General features: G+C 37.7%; 1 protein-coding gene across 1 annotated transcript in view; it reads right to left on the bottom strand.

Annotated features, from left to right (window-relative positions):
• KDR (kinase insert domain receptor) overlaps window positions 1–22114 on the bottom strand; it is a 201015-nt gene that overhangs the window by 50503 nt on the left and 128398 nt on the right. The window contains exons 4-5 of the mRNA XM_068542929.1: window positions 16160–16215; window positions 6827–6984 (exon numbers count right to left, since the gene is read on the bottom strand). The gene's annotated coding sequence lies outside the window, so the exon portion shown is untranslated. The remainder of the gene's footprint in view (window positions 1–6826; window positions 6985–16159; window positions 16216–22114) is intronic.

Raw genomic sequence — 22114 nt, 5'->3', positions numbered from 1 at the left:
ATTATCCTTACAGGAAGCAACTTACTGGAATAAATAGAACCATACAACATCAACATAGACACAGAGTGAAAAAGTTCTTAATTTATTAATCAGTGGAGATTGGAGTTTTGTATTTTTATTTTGAGTAACGAAGAAAAAGAAAAAGAGCATTTATAAGGTTTGCATGTGCTATACAAAAAAATGTGTGTCCCGAACTTTATGTCTGTGCCCTTTGCAGGTTGTAACCATTTCCCAGTGAATTAATGTCATCTCCCCTCTTAAAAGTTTCTCAAGTTTTCGAGGAACTGAACAGTGCAAAAACAAATGCTTTTGTTTCCCAGAGAATTATTATAAGTCACTCGTCCCTCACAGAAGAATATAGCCACTTCCAGTTTAGTTGTATTAGTATTCAGTGCTTTTCACATTTCTCCAGAATAAAGATAGCATTTTCCAGTAGTGTTGCTTCACCAGCAATGACAGCTAATCAATGGAAGCAGAAAAGTTTTATGGTCTTTGTATAGAAACTTTGTTTCCAGAGTTTGCAAAACATTGGTGAGGAGTCCCTTGAGGCACAAATTAAAATTCTCTTTCCGTGTGTTTCTGAACATTCACTTCTCATACGTTACTGCTTTGGTGAACGTAATAAAACCAAGCAGAACAACTCAGCAAGGAACACCTCACACAGAGAGACAGTTTTAAATAAAGTAAAAAATACAACTTCAGATCTAACTGATAATCATCCCAAAATTAGTCAGGCTGGTTATAGGCAGATGAAAGGCCATAAGGGAGTCATTTCATGCATCTGACCACGTAATATAAATAGAAGTTCCAGATGTAGAGAAAATGAGTCTTGTAACAAAGCAACACATAGAAAATATTAGACACTAAAATGGTCTTTGGATTGTATACAAAAACACTTAGATTTCCTTATCCTAAGAAATAAGGACCTTGACCTTGCTTCTTCCTAAAGCTACTTGGTTTTTGGTTACTTTTACCATTCCTCATTGTAAAAGTTCTGGAAAGAGAGAGGTGATCCTGCATCTTCTCTTCTCAAATACAATAGCTTCTTCTCAGTTTTGACTCTGCCCAGCATCTCCAGCACATCCATCCCATTGCCCACCCCATCTTAAAGCTCTGTCTTTGCTTGAGTCTCATTACACTGTACACGCCTACCTCTCCAGCCAATGCCTTTCACTGGCTTAAGCTCCTTTGCTCAACCTTAAACACAGGGAATCTCCAAATCATTCTTGGTCATCATCCCTTTTCCTCTTCCATGACTCTCTCAGGGACCTCATTCCCCCTTGTGCCTTCAACTGTCTTCTCTATGGGGATAACATGCAAAGTTGTGCTTTCCAGCTCTGGTTTCCACCCTAGCTCCAGACTCTTAACCTCCAGCCCTTCCTGGATATCTCCCTGTGTACGTCCCATGAGGCTCTGAAATTCAAAGTGTACAAAACTGAACACTGTTTCTCTTACTCCTGTACTGCCTCCTGCAGCACCCTCAAGTGCAGTCCTTCCAAGTGCTTATACCCCATACCTTGCAGCTGTGTTACTCCCCTGACGTTTTTCCCTCACCCAAACCAATCTTGTCTACATTCTTTATATCTCTCATATCTATCCCCTATTTTCATTCACCAGACTGCCCTGATTCATGACCATTTTGCCTTTGTCCTGGAATTTTCCAATCCATCCATCACTCTGCTGCCAAAGTTATCTCCCTAAAACACAAGGTTCATCTGTCCTTTATCTTTGACAGTTGGCATTTGCACACAGCATAAAGCCCCAAACCCTGAGCCTAGTGTTCAAAGCTTCATTCCTCGCCTGCTTCCTGTTTTTCCAGCTTATCTTCTAGTATACCATAGACATACTCTATTTTCCAGCCATATAGAGTCCACTGGCCACTTCCAAAAAATGCTTTATACTCTCTCGTCTCCAGGCTTTGCCCAATATATGTTCTCTTTGCTTAGAATGTACTTTATTCCAAGATCTGCCTATAGGAGACTGGCCTCCGTTTAAAACCAGGCCCCAAGAAGTCTCCTCAATCCCTACTGCTGCACCCCTGGCCAGCTGAATTACTCGTTCCCTACCTGCAATCGTTAGGATTCCTTGGATTGTAAGCAACAGAAAAAACCAACTCAATCTGGCTTAAATGTATAGGATCATGTTGCTGTAAGTTCTGGGCTGATTTCAGATAGTTTTATCTAGAATCTCAGTGTGTCATCCTGCTATTTTTCTGTATAATTTTCTCAATTCTGCCCTCAGGCTCACTGTAAAAAAAAAAAAAAAGGCTGTATATCTTCACACCACACTGTCCACAGAAAATTCTTTGCCAGAAGCTCTTGAGAGAAAATGAGGAAGACTCTGTCCTCAGCAAACATTCTCTTGCATCTCATTTGCTCACCCCTATACCAGTTACTGGGGGCAGTATCTTAGTCCATTTAGGCTGCTATAACAAGACACCACAGACTGGGTGGCATACAAACAACAGAAACTTATTTCTCACAATCCTGGAGGCTGGAAGTCTGAGATCAGGGTGCCAGCACGGTTGAGTGAGGGCCCTTTTTGAAGTTGCAGACTTCTCATTGTATCCTGACATGGCAAAAAAGGCTGGGGAGCTCTGTGGGGTCTCTTTTATAAGAGCACTAATCCCATTCATGAGGGCTCCACCCTCATGACCTAATCACCTATCAAAGGCTCCATCTACTAATACCATCACCTTCCGGGTTACGATTTCAACATATGAATTTTGGGGGACACAAACATTCAGACCATAGCAGACCAGAAGGATGCCAGTAGGGTTAGGTTAATCAGAGTCTACCTCTGCAATTAGGAGTGGGGTCAATAACATCAAAACCACATCATTGGGGCTTCCCTGGTGGCGCAGTGGTTGAGAGTCTGCCTGCCAATGAGGGGGACACGGGTTCGAGCCCTGGTCCGGGAGGATCCCACATGCCACGGAGCAACTAGGCCCGTGAGCCACAACTACTGAGCCTCTGCAACTGGAGCCTGTGCTCTGCAGCAAGAGAGGCCGCGATAGTGGGAGGCCCACGCACCGCGATGAAGAGTGGCCCCCGCTTGCCGCAACTAGAGAAAGCCCTCACGCAGAGACGAAGACCCAACACAGCCAAAAATAAATACAAAAATAAATTAATTAAAAAATAATAATAATAAGGGAAGGCTACTCTCCAATTTCTAAACAAAAAAAAAACAAAAAAAACCACATCATTGAAATGGGGAAGGGACTGTTTCTCAAGGAAAAATCTGAAGGTTTTTGTAGAAAGTAGGGGGATATGAATGTTAAGGAGACAACCAACTAATGACTACTATATTCCCCATACTCCAAGAATACATTATTCTATACCTGTTGTAGCTATATGATATCCTGCTTTATATCAGATTTATTTGGTCTGTGTATCTGTCTTCTTCATTATATCGTGAGATTGAGGACCAGTTTAGTGTAGCTTTCATAGCTGTTTTTCTAACCTTCCAATTAATTGAAGACAAGCCTTTTTGGTCTTCTGGAAATACTCCCCTTTCTTCCAATGTTATCATCATAACGTATCATAAAAATAACTATCATTTATTAAGTCAGGCCCTGTTGTAAGCACTTTACATGCGTTGACTCCCTTAATCCTCACCACTGTCTTACAGAGTAGGTACTATTATTATCTTCACTTCCTAGATGTGGAAACTAAGGCTCAGAGAGGTTAAGTAACTTGCCCACTGCCATGTAGCTTGCATGTGGTAGAGCCAGGATTTGAGCCAAAGCAGGATGAATCCAAAGCTACACTCTAAGCAGATTTGTGCTAGTTCATCTCTCAAAAAATACACCTCTTGGTAAAACAGTCACTAAAAAGCTACTTCTTGTCTTTCATCCCTCCCATCCCAAGCATCACTCAATATTGCCAATTCTCCTTTCCTAACATATTTGTTCTTTCTAATTTATTCTTATATTAAACTGACCATCAAGTTCTGACCATCTCTTGGCTCAACTTCTAGAATAATATATTTGAAAATCAATCAATCTCATGTGTTGACCCCAAACTATCCTCCTAGTCTCTACACTCTTCTTCCTGACCTGATCTCCAATATCAAATAGTTAATGTCTTTCACCTCATAATCATGTACCATGAGGAACTGATGTTGGGTCATATTTAGAATTGCTCCTGACAATAATTCTTATGAGACTGCATGTCAACTAACTCCTTGATGCTGTCCCTCTCAGGAAACGGAACTCACAGAACTATAGGGGCCCTTAAGAGATTATTCAACTCAGTCTCCTGTCTTTAGTCAACAAGTCATTAGCCACTAAAGACAGGTCTTGATTATTTGCCTCTTGAAGAAATACTGAAAAGATTCTTCACAACCACACTCAGCAGCACAGAATCTTTTCTAGCATGTGACTGTGACAGAGTCTTCCCAAGATGTCAACACCATGAGGTCTCACCTCACACTCTGTACCCAGAAACCTGCTATAGTACCAGAGGCCTGCTCCTTGAGTACAGATGGCAGATTTCTGAGCAATCCCTATTCATTCAGCAAATTATTAATTTACTTTTTTTTTTTTATTGCTTTATTTATTTATTTGGTTGCCCTGGGTCTTAGTTGTGGCTCACTGGCTCCTTAGTTGCAGCAGGCGGGCTCCTTAGTTGCGGCATGCATGTGGGATCTAGTTCCCTGACCAGGGATCGAACCCAGGCCCCCTGCATTGGGAGAGCGGAGTCTTATCCACTGCGCCACCAGGGAAGTCGCTAATTTACTTCTTAATAGCAAGTGAATTATGACATATCTATGCAAACACCAGAATTTTAGACTGTCTAAAAGTAGTTGAACTAGATATACTGTTTATGTTTTTATTAGAGGCTTTATTGGACATTTATTATTTTAATCTTATTTATAAATTTATTAAATTATTTTATCTACTTTTTTATTTATTAGAGAATTTATTTATTAACAACAAAACAGTGGTTCTCAATCCTGACTACACGTTAGAATCTCCTGGGTCTGGGGAGCTTTGAAAAAATACTGGTACCTGGAACCATCCTACATCAATTAAATCAGAGTCTCTGGGAGGAAAACCTGACCAACGGATTTTTCTTTTTGCATTCGAATGTGATTCTAATGTGCAGCCAGAGCAGAGAAACATCACGTTAAACTCTTGTTCATGAGAACAGAAAAGATTCTTCCGAAACTTTGAAATGAAAACATTATAGCTCCAGGACGATTTCATGCAGTGGGTACTATAGTCACAGTGAGATTTCTAAAAAGTATAAAAATATGTGAGAAATTTTAAAAGTATAACTCATAAGAACAAAATTATTCTTAGCAAACTCAACGTTATTAAAAATACTTTTATTTTTCAACCAAAAAAATATGTGAGATGGCAGTACATTTTAATGTGTTTGCCATGATTCAGGGTGAGTCTTCCAAAAGTAAGAGCACCTACAACATAAAAAGATCTTAAAGCCTCGTCAATAGAGTATTTCAAATTTTAATTCAATATTTACAGCTTGAAATGTTCCTAGCTACTGCTGAAGTAAATGTCAAGCAAGTAAAAGAGTCTGAAGTCAACAGTCTGGTAACAACAATTCATTTTGATACAAAGAATTACAGCTTCAAAAAGAAGATAAGCTTTTTATGTTTATTGAGGCAACTCTCCCATTCTTTCTGAGTTATGCCTTTCGATAAATGCTATTCTGAAGGAAAGAACTGCCTGGGGGAGGTTGGGAAGGAGGAAGACACCCAAATTGAGTTTCAAGAAAGATGAATTATCTAAATCAGTTTCTCTGATCTAGAAACACTGCTGAATGCAATGCAGTATGTGACGTTATCTTTCACCCTTCCTTAGCTCCTAAAATCAAAAGCCAAATTCCAATGAATTGGCGTAACATGTAGCACTCGCTCTTATATTCAGTTACAAGAATTCTTCAGGGTCTAAAATGAGGACCCCAGACTACAAACATCTCTAAAATTCTTTATGAGCTCGTGTTTCAAAGAGTTGGAAAATGTCTTTATGTGTATGCTTGTGTACAGAAAACAGACTGAAGATATACACATCAGAATTTAACAGTGGTTATTTGAGAAAAATACGGAGGACTTAAATGATCTTCAAGAATCACAGAACACTTTTTACACACATATGCAGAAAAGAAAATTTTTGTATATACACTACCAAATGTAAAATAGCTAGCTAGTGGGAAGCAGCTGCATCGCACAGGGAGACCAGTTCGGTGCTTTGTGACCACCTAGAGGGGTGGGATAGGGAGGGTGGGAGGGAGATGCAAGAGGGAGGGGATATGGGCATATATGTATACATATAGCTGATTCACTTTGTTGTACAGCAGAAACTAACACAACATTGTAAAGCAATTATACTCCAATAAAGATGTTAAAAAAATAAATTAATTAAATTAAATTGTAAAAAAAAGAAAAGAAAAGAAAATTGCTGAAGGGCACACATGAAACTTAAAAATAATTACTCCTGAGGACCAGGATGGAAATGGTAGATAGAAGAGGTTTCATTTATTACTCTATGCTCTTTTATATTTTTTAGTATTTTCATTGATAACTGATCATTTAAAATCATAATTTAAATAATAATAAATATGTATATTTTGGATTTTTAGAAAGCTATTAAAGGCCACCCTCATCCTCTCTAATTTGAAGGTATCTTTATTAACATCTCATTTGCCCAGGTGGGTAAGAGCATGTGAACAGAAGTGCTTGCCCTTCTCTCTCCTGCTTAGAGGGCATGGAGTAGTTCTCCTGGAATACTCCCTGTTTAACCTCAGAGAAGCCATAACTTATCAATAATAATTCATTTAAAAAGCTCAAATGAATTATATACCTGCTGTCCAAAATGTTTCCTTATACATTATCTCGTTTTCTTTTCCAAATAATCCTATGAGACTCGGAAATTTCAAGTATCTTTGACAGCCCACACAGCGAGTAAATGGAAGTGCCAGGATTTAAATCTACATCTTTCTGGCTTCACAAACCAGTGTCCTACAATGGAAAGAAATTCAAATCGTGAAACAATCAGGAAATTTGAACAGTAAGTGGATATCCATTTAAGTTGGTAACATTTCTGCTGATATAATCCTTCTTAAAACTCTGTAGTTCTCCTACAACTCTTCTTGAGATTCACTCTATTAGTCAAAATCCACATCTGCAAATCTCTTTGAGGCAAGTGTTTCTCTACCTTGGGTTTCTGCTGAAACTGCTGGGGGACAATGGCCCCCCAGGTATCTTAGAAACTCAATTGTTTGACCAAATAATCCTAAGACAAGACCTTCAATCGTTCTGCTAAACTTTCTGCCTCCAGGATCCAATATTTTCCTTCTAGCCCTCACTGGCAGGCTTCTCAAATGCCATCATGATTTTGCTAACAACCTCAGCAATATTCTTTTTTTTACATATAATTTCTTCCACACATACATACTGTAATAGTTTAAATTTTTTGTATGGAGAAGTTTCAAGATACAGGGTTTGGTCCATATTATTTTTTTTTTAATTTTGCATTGATCGATTGCAATTTTTCATTGATGCCTGTTCAACTCTTCAGCATACGTCCTTTCTTCATAATAAGTTCCTAAATAACTATTCCCGTGACTGAAAATGGGGAAAATTCTTCAAAATATATCCCCCATAACTGTGAAGGGGGAATAATCTTCAAAATATAATAGGTGATTTTTCACATATATGTGAAATATAATAGGTGATTTTTCATATATATAAAATAATACCTTACGTGTAAAGGCTGCCATTGTTTTTTTTAATCGATTTCCTATGGAGTAACGTACTGTATTTAGTTTCACATGGCTTGTTCTAAAGATATTTTCCTCTTCCAGTTTCCCATATTTGTTTGAAGGGGAAGTACAATGATGTAGTGGAGGAGTGGGAGCTCTGGCGCCAGATGAACCGAGATTAGAATCTCAGCTCTGCTCCATGGGCAATTTTAACTGTGCTCAGGCCCAATTTTCTTTCTTAAAATTTATTCTACTTAAAAAAAAATTTACTGTGGTAAGAACACTGAACATGAGCTTTATCCTCTTCATAGATGTTTTAAGTGTAGAATATAGTATTGTTATCTACAGGCGCAATGTACAGCAGATCTCTAGAACTTATTCATCTTGCGTAACTGAAACTTAATTCTACCAAACATTTAAAGAAGAATTAACACCAATCCTTCTAAACTTTTCCAAAAAAAAAATTGTAGAGGAGGGAACAATTCCAAACTTATTTTATGAGTTAGCATTACTCTGATACTAAAGCCAGACAAAGACACCACAAGAAAATAAAACTGCAGGCCAATATCCCTGATGAACATTGATGCAAAAATCCTCAACAAAATATTAGGAAACTGAATTCAACAGCACATTAAAAGGATCATACACCATAACCAAGTGGGACTGATCCCTGGGATGCGTAGATGGCTCAACATATGAAAATCAATTAATGTGATACACCACATTAACAGACTGAAGGATGAAAATCACATGATCATCTCTTCAATATCCCTTAGGTTTTCACTAACAAGCTTCTCAAAGTTCTTACAGCCTCTTCCAACTGCTGCACTTGAAAGCCACTCCCACATTTTTAAACGTTTATTGTGGCGACACCTCACTTCCAGGTACCAAAACCTGTGCTAGTTTTCTATTGCCACATAACAAATTACTCCAAAGTCTAGTGGCTTCAAACCATAGGCGTTTATTATTGCAGAGTCTTTGTGGTTCAGGAGTGTGGGAGCAGTTTAGCTGGGTCTTTCTAGTTCCAGGTCTCTCATAAGGTTACAGACAAGATGTCAGCCTGGGATGCAGTCATGTGAAGGCTTGATTAGGGCTGAAAAATCCATCTCTAGTGTGACTCACTTGCGTGACTATGGCAGAAGAATTCAGATCCTCATTGAACGTTGGGAGTCTCCATAGGGCCAGGGCTACTTGTGTCCTCAGACATGGAAGTTGGTTTTCCCAGAGCAAGTGATCCAAGACAGCAAGGTGGAAGCCACAGTGTCTTTTATGACCTAGAACTGGAAGTCATATATGACCGTGTCCACAATATCCTATTACACAGTTCAGCCCTATTCACAGTCTGAGGACACTAATACCCAGGGTTTAAATACAGGAGACAGAGGTCATTGGGGATCATCAAGGATTTGACTGTAATTTCTCTTATTAGTGTTATATAGTTTTCAGCATTCAAATCTTCACCATATTTTGATAGATTTACCCCAAAGTATTTCGTGTTCATTGATGCCACTGTAAGTTCTAATTTCCAATTGTTTTTTTGCCACTATATAAAAATACAATTATTTTTTGTATTATCCTAGTAACCTGTGCCCTTGTTAGACTCACATATAAGTTCTAGTAGCTTTTTGGTAGGTTCTTTAGGATTTTCTTTGTAGACAATCATATTTCTGTGAATAAAGACAATTTTATTTCTTCCTTTCTAATCTGTATGCTTTTCATTTGTTGGCTTCTTATATAGGCTAGGATCTCCAATATAACGTCAAATAGAAGTGATAAGAGTAGACATCCTTGCCTCAAATCCATGCTTGAGAAGAAAGCAGGCAGTCCCTCATCATTAAGTATGACATTATAAGTTTTGCATAGACTCCTTTTATCAGGCTGAAGAAATTCCTTTCTAGTCCTAATTTATTAGACGTTATTATGAATGTTGAATTTTGTCAAATGCTTTTTCTGAATCTGTTGAGACAATCCTATGGTTGTTCTGGCAAATTGCATTTATTGATTTTTGAATGTTGAACCAAACTTGCATCCCTGGGATAAACCCCGCTTGGACATGATATGTTATCTTTTCTATATATAGTTAGATTTGGTTTGATAATAAAATTTTTTAAAATCCATGTTTAGGAGGGATATTGGTCTACAGTTTACTTTCCTTGTAATAACATTTTCTGGGTTTTTTTTTAAATCATGGTAAATGATTTAGTTGGGAAGTGTTCCCTTCTCTTCTATTTCTCTGGACCATATATATTTACAGGTGAAATGATACCATCATCTTAGATTTGTTTAAAAATAATTTGGAATGAAGGGAGGGATGAATGTGAATACAGATAAAATGAGATAGGCCAGGAGTTGATAATTACTGAAGTTTAAAATCGGTATATTTTCAATATAAAATTGAAAATTTTCAATAATAAATTTTCAATAATAAAATATTTTCAATAATTTTCAATAATAAAACATTTTCTCTTAGAAATGTGTCCTTTCCACAGCTCTATCCTACTTTCCAGTGAATATGCTAGAGAAAAGGGTGCCCTAAAATTCCAGCAAAGAGTGAAGCAGAAGCCCAGATGCTGAGAGTTCCCAAATCGTTTTAAAGACTGTCCTGACCATTAGCATCCAAATGTGTACTAAGAGGAGAGTAGGATAAATCAATTATAGCTTCAGTTTAGATGTAGGATTTATGACAGTCTTAATTTCTTGGCTATTTCTCCAACTTAGCTTTGAAAAATTCTATCCTGCAATGCAATGGTTGTCAAACATTAATGTGCACGAAAATCATCTGGAGGGCTTCTTAAAACACAGATTGTTTAAGGCAGTGAAACTATTCTATGTGATGCTGTAACGGTGGATTCATGTCATATATTTGTCAAAACCCATAGAACGTACACCACTAAGAATGAACTTACTGTGAACTAGGGACTTTGGGTGATCATGATGTGTCAATGCAGTTTCATCAGCTGTAACACATGTACCACTCTGGCGGGGGATGATGTTGAATATAATTAATCCCCCAACTGTAACTATCAACACCTCCCACCAGAGGCTGTATGGGTGCACAGAGGGTATGTGGGAACTCTCTGTACTTTCTGCCCAGTTTTGAGGTGAACCTAAAACTGCTCTAAGAAAATAAAGTCTAATTAAAAACCAACAACAAAGACACAGGTTGTTAGACTCCATCCTCAGAGTTTCTCATGCAGTAGATGTGGGTAGAGCCCCAAAATCTGCATGTCTAACAGGTGCCCGGGTGATAATGATGATGTTGATCCAACAACCATGAGAGAACTTCTGCTTTAATATAAAGCCTCAGATTTCAGAAATTCCAGCTTTCTCACAATTTACATCCTGGATCCAATCCAAATAGAATATTATTTAGTTCACAAGCTACACTGACTCTCAATTCTGTTTGTTTCATTTTGGCAAACTTTGTTTGAATACCAACCATGTACCAGGTCTTCTGCTAGCCTCTGGAGATACAAGGACAAGGATATATATTAATGCATTGTCCCTGACATTGAAGGTTTTATAGTCTGATGTCCTTATCTTTAATCCTATTTATTAATTTTATAGAATATTTTGTTTAATTTTTATCTAAGCTGTTTCATTTGAAGTAGATTATTTTTACATTTGTTTTGGTAAATTAAATTAACAGTTGAGTTCAGCTGGTAGTATAAAATATTACAGGGTTTTTTTCTACATCTTGGTCTTATAGTCCAAGTGCTCCTAAGCTTCTCCCAAAAGAGACCTTAGAAATCATCTCATTCATTTGCCCACCCCCATTTTACAGTTGAGGAAACAGAAGCCCAGAAAGATGTGACAACTTTCCCAGGGTCACTAAGGTAGTAAGTGACAGAGCTAGAATTAAATCCAAGTCATTGGACTCTGAATATGGTAATCTTCCCATGACATCTGGCCTCATGACTTAAATTCCAACGTCAAGGAAAATTATGGATTACCATATCTAGGAAATAATTCACAAATTTCAGTGGAATTTCATGATTACATTAAATTATTGTTGATCTTTGTGAACTAAAGGAGACAATGTGGAGAGAAAAAGATGAAAGACTGGAGTAGTGGTGGTCATTGTCGTGATGGCATTAGTAGTTGCAGTAAAGTGTAGCAGTAATAGATGACTTCTTATGTGCTGTGTACTGTGACTTTCTTAGAACACTCACTCTTCTCAATAAACCCACGAGATATGTACAATTATTACACCCATTTTACAGATGAGGAAACTGAAGCACAAAGAAGTATAGTAGTTTGCCCAAAGAGACATGGCATTTGCACTAAATTCTGTCTAATGGCCTTGAATACATTAATCCCCCAACTGTAACTAAATTCTGCCAGGAGGAAAATTTAAGTAAGATTTAACCACTGTATAAAGATTCATAGTTCTTCAAAGCCCCCAATCCTTTTTGGATAGCTTAACAACCTTCCAAGACTGAACCAGGAAGAAACAGAAAATATAAACAGACCAATCACAAGCACTGAAACTGAGACTGTGATTAAAAGTCTTCCAACAAACAAAAGCCCAGGACCAGAGGGCTTCACAGGCGAATTCTATCAAACATTTAGAGAAGAGTTAACACCTATCCTTCTCAAATTCTTCCAAAATATAACAGAGGGAGGAACACTCCCAAACTCATTCTATGAGGCCACCATCACCCTAATACCAAAACCAGACAAAGATGTCACAAAGAAAGAAAACTACAGGCCAATATCACTGATGGACATAGATGCAAAAATCCTCAACAAAATACTAGCAAAAAGGATCCAACAGCACATTAAAAGGATCATACACCATGATCCAGTGGGGTTTATCCCAGGAATGCAAGGATTCTTCAATATATGCAAATAAATCAATGGATACACCATATTAACAAATTGAAGGAGAAAAACCATATAATCATTTCAATAGATGCAGAAAAAGCTTTTGACAAAATTCAACACCCATTTAAAAAAAACCCTCCAGAAAGTAGGCATAGAGGGAACTTACCTCAACATAATAAAGGCCATATATGACAAACCCACAGCCAACATCATTCTCAGTGGTGAAAAACTGAAACCATTTTCTCTAAGATCAGGAACAAGACAAGGTTGTCCACTCTCACCACTATTATTCAACATAGTTTTGGACGTTTTAGACACAGCAATCAGAGAAGAAAAAGAAAGAAAAGGAATCCAAATCGGAAAAGAAGAAATAAAGCTGTCACTGTTTGCAGATGACATGATACTATACATAGAAAATCCTAAAGATGCTACCAGAAGACTGCTAGAGCTAATCAATGAATTTGGTAAAGTAGCAGGATACAAAATTAATGCACAGAAATCTCTTGCATTCCTACACACTAATGATGAAAAATCTGAAATAGAAATTAAGGACACACTCCCATTTACCACTGCAACAAAATGAATAAAATACCTAGGAATAAACTTACCTAAGGAGACAAAAGACCTGTATGCTGAAAACTATAAGACATTGATGAAAGAAATTAAAGATGATACAAAGAGATGGAGAGATATACCATGTTCTTGGATTGGAAGAATCAACATTGTGAAAATGACTATACTACCCAAAGCAATCTACAGATCCAGTGCAATCCCTGTCAAACTAGCAATGGCATTTTTCACAGAACTAGAACAAAAAATTTCACAATTCGTATGGAAACACAAAAGACCCTGAATAGCCAAAGCAATCTTGAGAAAGAAAAACGGAGCTGGAGGAATCAGGCTCCCTGACTTCAGACAAAGCTACAGTAATCAAGACAGTATGGTACTGGCACAAAAACAGAAATATAGATCAATGGAACAGGATAGGAAGCCCAGAGATAAACACACACACATATGGTCACCTTATTTTTGATAAAGAAGGCAAGAATATACAATGGCGAAAAGACAGCCTCTTCAGTAAGTGGTGCTGGGAAAACTGGACTACATGTAAAGAATGAAATTAGAACACTCCCTAACACCATACACAAAAATAAACTCAAAATGGATTAAAGACCTAAATGTAAGGCCAGAGACTATAAAACTCTTTAGAGGAAAACATAGGCAGAACATTCTATGACATAAATCACAGCAAGATCCTTTTTGACTCACCTTCTAGAAAAATGGAAATAAAAACAAAAATAAACAAATGGGACCTAATGAAACTTAAAAGCTTTTGCACAGCAAAGGAAACCATAAACAAGACCAAAAGACAACCCTCAGAATGGGAGAAAATATTTGCAAATGAAGCAGCTGACAAAGGATTAATCTCCAAAATTTACAAGCAGCTCATGCAGCTCAATATCAAAAAAAAAAACAAATAACCCAATCCAAAAATGGGCAGAAGACCTAAACACATTTCTCCAAAGAAGATATACAGATTGCCAACAAACACATGAAAGGATGTTCAACATCACTAATCATTAGAGGAATGCAAATCAAAACTACAATGAGGTATCACCTCACACCAGTCAGAATGGCCATCATCAAAAAATCTACAAACAATACATACTGGAGAGGGTGTGGAGAAGAGGGAACCCTCTTGCACTGTTGGTGGGAATGTAAACTGATACAGCCACTATGGAGAACAGTATGGAGGTTCCTTAAAAAACTAAAAATAGAACTACCATACGACCCAGCAATCCCACTACTAGGCATATACCCTGAGAAAACCATAATTCAAAAAGAGTCATGTACCACAATGTTCATTGCAGCTCTATTTACAATAGCCAGGACATGGAAGCAACCTAAGTGTCCATCAACAGATGAATGGATAAAGAAGATGTGGCACATATATACAATGGAATATTACTCAGCCATAAAAAGAAACAAAATTGAGTTATCTGTAGTGAGGTGGATGAAACTAGAGTCTGTCATACAGAGTGAAGTAAGTCAGAAAGAGAAAAACAAATACCGTATGCTTACACATATATATGGAATCTAAAAAAACTAAAAAATAAAAAAGGTTATGAAGAACCTAGGGGCAAGACAGGAATAAAGATGCAGACGTAGAGAATGGACTTAAGGACACAGGGAGGGGGAAGGGTAAGCTGGGACGAAGTGAGAGAGTGGCATGGACTTATATATACTACCAAATGTAAAATAGATAGCTAGTGTGAAGCAGCCGCATAGCACAGGGAGATCAGCTCAATGCTTTGTGACCACCTAGAGGGGTGGGATAGGGAGGGTGGGAGGGAGATGCAAGAGGGAGGAAATATGGGGATATATGTATATGTATAGCTGATTCACTTTGTTATAAAGCAGAAACTAACACACCATTGTAAAGCAATTATACTCCAATAAAGATGTTTTTAAAAAAAGAAGATGTGGCACATATATGCAATGAAATATTACTCAGTCATAAAAAGAAACGAAATTGAGTTATTTGTAGTGAGGTGGATAGACCTAGAGTCTATCATACAGAGTGAAGTAAGTCAGAAAGAGAAAAACAAATACCGTATGCTAACACATATACATGGAATCTAAAAAAAAAAAAAAAAAATGGTTCTGAAGAACCTAGGGCAGGACAGGAATAAAGACGCAGACGTGGAGAATGGACTTAAGGACACGGGGAGGGGGAAGGGTAAGCTGGGACGAAGTGAGAGAGAGGCATGGACATATATACACTACCAAATGTAAAATAGATAGCTAGTGGGAAGCAGCCGCATAGCACAGGGAGATCAGCTCGGTGCTTTGTGATGGCTTAGAGGGGTGGGATAGGGAGGGTGGGAGGGAGATGCAAGAGGGAGGAAATATGGGGATATATGTATATGTATAGCTGATTCACTTTGTTATAAAGCAGAAACTAACACACCATTGTAAAGCAATTATACTCCAATAAAGATGTTAAAAAAAAAATAGATGAAAACTTAGGGAAGCATTCAGTATACCCTACACTTAATTCTTTATTATTATTTACAATACCTTTCTGCTTCCTTATTTTTCTTAAATTTTAACTAGAGGAATGCTAATAGCCAGGAATGATGCCAAGAAGATGTAGCTTTGAAAGAAATGTCTTCGGAATAAAAAGCATTGAATCCCCCTTCCCCCCCCCACCCCCGCAAAAAAAAAAAAATCTCAGTGAGATGGTTGAAAAAAAGAAAATTTAAAATTCTTTCTTCTATGCCTGTTAGATACAAATTTAACAACTCTATCCTTATGAATGGGTCAAATATTAAATAAAAATGTTCTGTCAGCAATTGGAATTCATAAATGGGTGAATAGGCTTCATTGGAGTGCCAGGTACACACACAGACATAGACACGTACACACACAACACCCTCGTTCAATTTCATGTTTAAGCAAACATTACCTTATGCCCTTGGGAATTATTTTTAGCAATTTTTAGCCAAACTGGTTTTGCTTGGCAAACTATAACCCCTACAGGTGGCACCTATTCTCTGTGAAGTGTTTCCTTTTCCCAGAACTGAGACATTGGCACCACGTACCTCCTTAGCCTTTTGAACATCTGTTTCTACTTATGTGCCAGCTGAGGCCCCCTGACCTGTGAAAGGAAACAAAACAAAGGTTCATGGTCATTGTCTACCAAAATGCCGTGTTTTGGTCCACCCAGACCTTGGAAACACAGATTAGGAAATGGGATGCCAAGCATTGGGCCACCTTACTAAGGGGCTGTGGAAAAAATATTTCCCTTATTCATCAGATCGTGTTAGATAAAAAAATAAGTCAGGAGTCTAGAGCCTAGAGAAGTCAATTTACAAGTGACTAAGTATTCACTACCATTTCCAAAGCATTGCATATTGCTTCAGAGGTGCTACAAGGGATATAGAGAGGACCAAGCTTGCCTTGAAGGGGTTTATAAGATTACAAGCAAGTCAAAAAACATACCTTAGAAAATCAATCTGTAAGGCTAAATACACAGCATGTCAAATTTACAAGACAAACAATTAGTATCATAGGCATTTCTTAGAAGGAACAAAAACTGAGAGTTGGAAAGGATAGGAAAACCTCAGTGGTGGTAAGACTCAAAGAAGAAAAAAATTACTTATTTTGTGACAAATGAAATCACTTTCTTTTAAATACTTTACCAGGATAAAAATTACCAAGTCACATCTCTCCTAAGAGCTGAACTGAGTGACACCCAAGAAAATCCTTGTCCATATTTCATAAATATATTTCTTTTTGCTTCTCTTCTTTTCCTATAGTCAGCTTCCAATTATCTGTAGCATTTGAGGATAGAGACTGAAGAGGATAAATCTAGGGACATGTCATACCCTTTATTTTTGCCTTCAGGCTCTGTTTCCAGTTTTCAAAACTTTGCTTTTGAAAACTTTGGTAACAAGAACCCAAGTGTAATGATTTGAAGACATACATGCACAAGTCTGCAAAGTTGCCTATAACAAGGATATTCATTGCAATGTTAGATGATTAAAAGGTTTTGAAAACAACCTTAATATCCATCAATAAGGATATTGCAAATGGAAAAGATCAAACTGCCAAGCAGTAATGTCTCGTATGATCCCATTTAGTTAAAACAAAAAAGGACATCTGTACCTCATGAATGCCCCTCATACACCAATCAATTCCAGGAGGCAATGTGAGAAATTGTTAACAATGTGATATTTGTGAGAGCAGTAACTGACTTTTATTTTTTACTTTAATATTTTCAGTGCTGGTGGAGATTTTAAAAGTATATCACATTTATACTTTAAAAAATAGTTTAATCTACATGTACATACGTAATATTGACATTTTTGTTTTTCAAATATTCTTCTTTGTCAATGAATGACCTAGAGACATCCACTCAAAGTGAGGCAGACTGTTAACAGAAGGTTCATAAAAATGAAACATTAGGCATGAAGAATGGTCACTACACACAGATTTTTTTTATTTCAGGATATAGGTCATTCCCTTACAGAAAATCAAATTTTCCTCAAGCAATAGATGGATGAATATTTTGACTTTTAGGCGCTAATAAATAGTTCAAAACCTCAGAAGCTTGAGTTCCGTAGCTGAAAAAAAATGTGCTCATAGAACTAACCATAAAATGTGAGAGACTAATGGTTTAAGAAGTGGGAAACATGTTGCTATGATGCTCTCTTAGCTGATGACATTCTGTGACAGCTGCCAGCCTTGAGCAAGATTGAGGAGTTCCAGACGTCCAAGTGGCCTTTCTCCTTTGCCTGCTGGAGATCCGAACAGGGCAGCTGGATGGCCATGAACTCTGTGTGTGGGATCAGGAGGTAAGTGGGAGAGGCTCAGCCCGTTCTGCTGATGCACCGGTTCAGGGAAAGTTAGATGACACAGCCCTTTGCCTTCCTCTTGGCTTGAATAAAATCAGGAAAAGTGGTTTAGACTCAGTACTTTCTCTGCTCTCCTCAGGGTCCACATGTTTCCTGACCCTTGACCTTTTTTTTCTGTTCAGGGGCAGTCACCTGCACATGGGCTTAGCTGACAATGACATCCTGCCCATCTCTATGTCCTGGACCCATCATTGTGCTTCATCAGGCTGCCCATGTCTTCTGCGGGTGATTTGCTTCATGTCCAGCCATCATATGACCACACCATCACTTAACTACACCATCACCTAACCATACCACCAAGCTGGGGTTTTTTTGTTTAAGAGGAACAAAACTTTTTGGAGGGTGTCTCTGTAAAACCAACTAGCTAATTAATTCACATAGTTAAACATAACACCCAGGAAATTAGTTGGACCTCCTTAATTTTTAAGAGCATATAATGGCCAAACCTTTGAAGCTGGTGATAAAACATCACTCAACACTGGCTGTTCAGTCCTTTCTTTCCTTCTAAATAATGATATACAAATTTGGGGTCTCCAAACACAGGAATGGGTCTGCACTGTGTATCCATCTGTCTGGTTACATCCTACAGGAAGTAAGATGTGTGTCATAAATCCCAAATCATAATATAGTGGAAAGAACACTGAACTCAGAGTCAGAAAACCTGATTTCAATACCAATTCTGCCACTCACACACTCTGGAAGAAATAAGGGAGATGATCTTCTTCAGCAAAATAAAGGAGAGGATTACTAACATTATGGAATGTTTGGTTCTGTAGATCAGTGGCCAGCTAGGGGGATGGATTATACCAGGTTGCTTTTTCTACTCCATCCAGAGATCTACAATCAGGCCATCACACAATGTCCTGGAATGAGGCAATTCTCCCTCACTCTGGTAAAGAATCAGAATCAGTTACATCACCTGTCAATTACGCTATTCTCTGAAAATCTCAGTGTGTTTTCATAAATTATATTGTACCTCAATGATGTAAATAGAAAACTGGGTTAATTTTCTCCATGGTGGCTTGAGAACCTTAGTGTGCCAGAACAGATAGATGGAAGATGGTAGGTAGGTAGGTAGATAGATAGATAGATAAATAGCTGATAGATAAACAAACATAGGTGATGGGAGGGTAGGTAATGGATAGATGGGTAGACAGAATTGAGGTTCTGAGCATGGTCTCTAGAGTCAGGCTACCTTGGTTCAAATTACAGCACCACACCTTTCTGGCTGCATCACCTTAAGCAAATTACTTCACCTATTTGTGACGCAGTTAACTTAATGGTAAAATTCAGATAGTAACGATAGTACTTACCTCATCAGGTGGTTGTCAGGATTAAGATTATTCATGGAAAGTTTTTAGCATATGTTAGACATATAATGTGCTCCGTAAATGTTAACAATTGATATTGTTTAGGAAACAGTGTATATGTTACTCTTTCACCACCATTCCAACCACCCTCCCTCCAACACACACCCAGAGGTAACCACTGCTAGCAGTTTGGTTTGTGTTTTTCTATTATATACATAGATATGTGTACACAAACACACATCTTTTGTGTTATCACTTCCCAAAGTGGATTGCACAAAATACATTGTTTTGAGACTTGATTTTTTTGTTGTTTAGCTATATGTCTTGTAGAGCTTTCCCCATACCACATATAGACAATATCAATACACCAAAATATGTAAATTCATGTCCCTATGGATGGGCATTTAAGTGGTCTCAAATTGCCAATGGATGTCCTTTAGTGTATCTTTTTTCTCACGTATGACTAAATCTGTAAGACAGATTACTCTCTTGCTGAGTCATAAGGTATGTGCACTGAAGTGTCTTATATACACTGCTGTTTCATTCCCTAAAAGGACATTATCAATTTATATTCCCATCAACAATTTATGAGCATGTCTGTTTTTCCACACCTTTTCCAATACTGAATATTGTTAATTTTAAAATCTGCCAAAAATAAAATAAAATCTGCCAATCTGGACAGGAATAAAGACACAGACGTAGAGAATGGACTTGAGGACACGGGGAGGGGGAAGGGTAAGCTGGGACGAAGTGAGAGAGTGGCAGGGACATAAATACACCACCAAATGTAAAATAGATAGCTAGTGGGAAGCAGCCGCATAGCACAGGGAGATCAGCTCCGTGCTTTGTGACCATCTAGAGGGGTGGGATAGGGAGGATGGGAGGGAGACGCAAGAGGGAGGAGATATGGGGATATATGTATATGTGTAGCTGATTCACTTTGTTATAAAGCAGAAACTAACACACCATTGTAAAGCAATTATACTCTAATAAAGATGTTAAAAAAAAAACCTGTCAATCTGATGGGCAAAATATGGTATTTTATTTTAATTTACAACTCCATGATTAGTTTTGAGATTAAGCAGACTTTGTTAAACCTTTACTGTGTTTTACCTTTTCTCCCAATCATTTATCTGAAAACGTTCCCAGTAAGTGTGAACAGGCACTGTAAACATCCAGCTGGTCACGTGATCACTATCCTGGGTACCCATTTTCTCATGTTAGCACCAAGGAAGGTTAACAAAGAGGAGAGAAGTTTTCCATTAGATAATTGCATCTTTATGCTTTGCTATTTTTTGTATTTCGTTCCTTCTATCATTTGACTTCGAAATCTAAAAACTGAAATTGGTACTATTCTAATAATACTATCTTATGAATAGTTTGCTCAATTACGTGGGAAAAATCAAATAAAACCTAAATGTTCCTATCATAGCCAATTTCCTTTAAAATCTCAACGTCAACACTCATTGTTAATGGGAACATGGGGGAAAAGGGTATTCTCAAACAGCGCTGGTAGAAATCCAATGTGCTGCAGTCTTTAAAGGAAGCAGTCTGTTAAAGCATCTATTAAAATTGAAAGTATGTGTACCCTTTTGCCCCAGAATTCACTCCTTGGAATCTAACTATAGGTATGATAGCACTTGACTGAAAGGTCATATGTACTAACTAGGTCAGTGCTCAGTTTTCAATGTGAATATGAATCTCCTGGGGATCTTGTTAAAATGCAAAGTCTAATTCAGTAGGGCAGGCTGGAACCTGAGTGTCTGTATGTCTATAAAGCTCCCTGGCACGCCAATGCTGCCAGTTGATGGACCACACCTGAGCAGCAAGGATGTTTATCGTAGCGCTATTTATTCAAAAATTAAATTAAAACCAGAAACAATGAGTGAACATTCACTGATAGGCTCAGTAAGTTATAAAACACCCATATCACTGAGTATTCTGCAGACATTTAAAATAAAAATAAAAGTACGCTGGTTGGGGCTTCCCTGGTGGCGCAGTGGTTGAGAATCTGCCTGCCAATGCAGGGAACACGGGTTCGAGCCCTGGTCTGGGAAGATCCCACATGCCGCGGAGCAACTAGGCCCGTGAGCCACAATTACTGAGCCTGCGCGTCTGGAGCCTGCGCTCCGCAACAAGAGAGGCCGCGATAATGAGAGGCCCGCGCACCGCGATGAAGAGTGGCCCCCGCTCGCTGCAACTAGAGAAAGCCCTCGCATAGAAACGAAGACCCAACACAGCCATAAATAAATAAATAAATAAATAATAAATAAACCCAAAAGTTTAAAAAAAAAAAAGAGTACACTGGTTGATTTGGAGGAAATTCCGCAAGCAATGTGCAGAAAAATAGTATAAGATGATCCCATTTTTGTAAAATAGTGATTAAAATTCCCTTTGTGTATGTGTGTATATGTAGGATTATATTATCATGGAGAAAACATGAGAGAATTTTTTTTTAGGTTATTAGTATTAATTACCTCGTGGAGGGGATGAAGGTAATGTGAGAAGGAGGAATAAGATAAGCATAAAAAAGGGAAAAGAAAATCCAAAAATTTATACTAAATCGTATGTTTAAAATCATATTAATGGAAACTAATGTATATGTATGAGTACATGTGTAAAGAAATTTTAAACATTTAAGATAAAAAAGTTAAAGAAATAAAAAATAATTAACAACATTAAACAAAAAAATCAAAATCTAGGTTCTTATCTCCCACTAATTAGCTTTTTGAGTTTGGTCTCCCACTTACAGTTAGAGATGACTTAAATATCTCTAGTAATTTCTATGATCCCATCTAGTTCTAAATTCTACGTTTTGGAAGACATTCTG

This window comes from Eschrichtius robustus, chromosome 4 (assembly GCF_028021215.1).
Source record: "Eschrichtius robustus isolate mEscRob2 chromosome 4, mEscRob2.pri, whole genome shotgun sequence".
Lineage (NCBI taxonomy): Eukaryota > Metazoa > Chordata > Mammalia > Artiodactyla > Eschrichtiidae > Eschrichtius > Eschrichtius robustus.
Note: the sequence above shows the minus strand (reverse complement) of the source record. Positions and strands in the feature narration are given on the sequence as shown.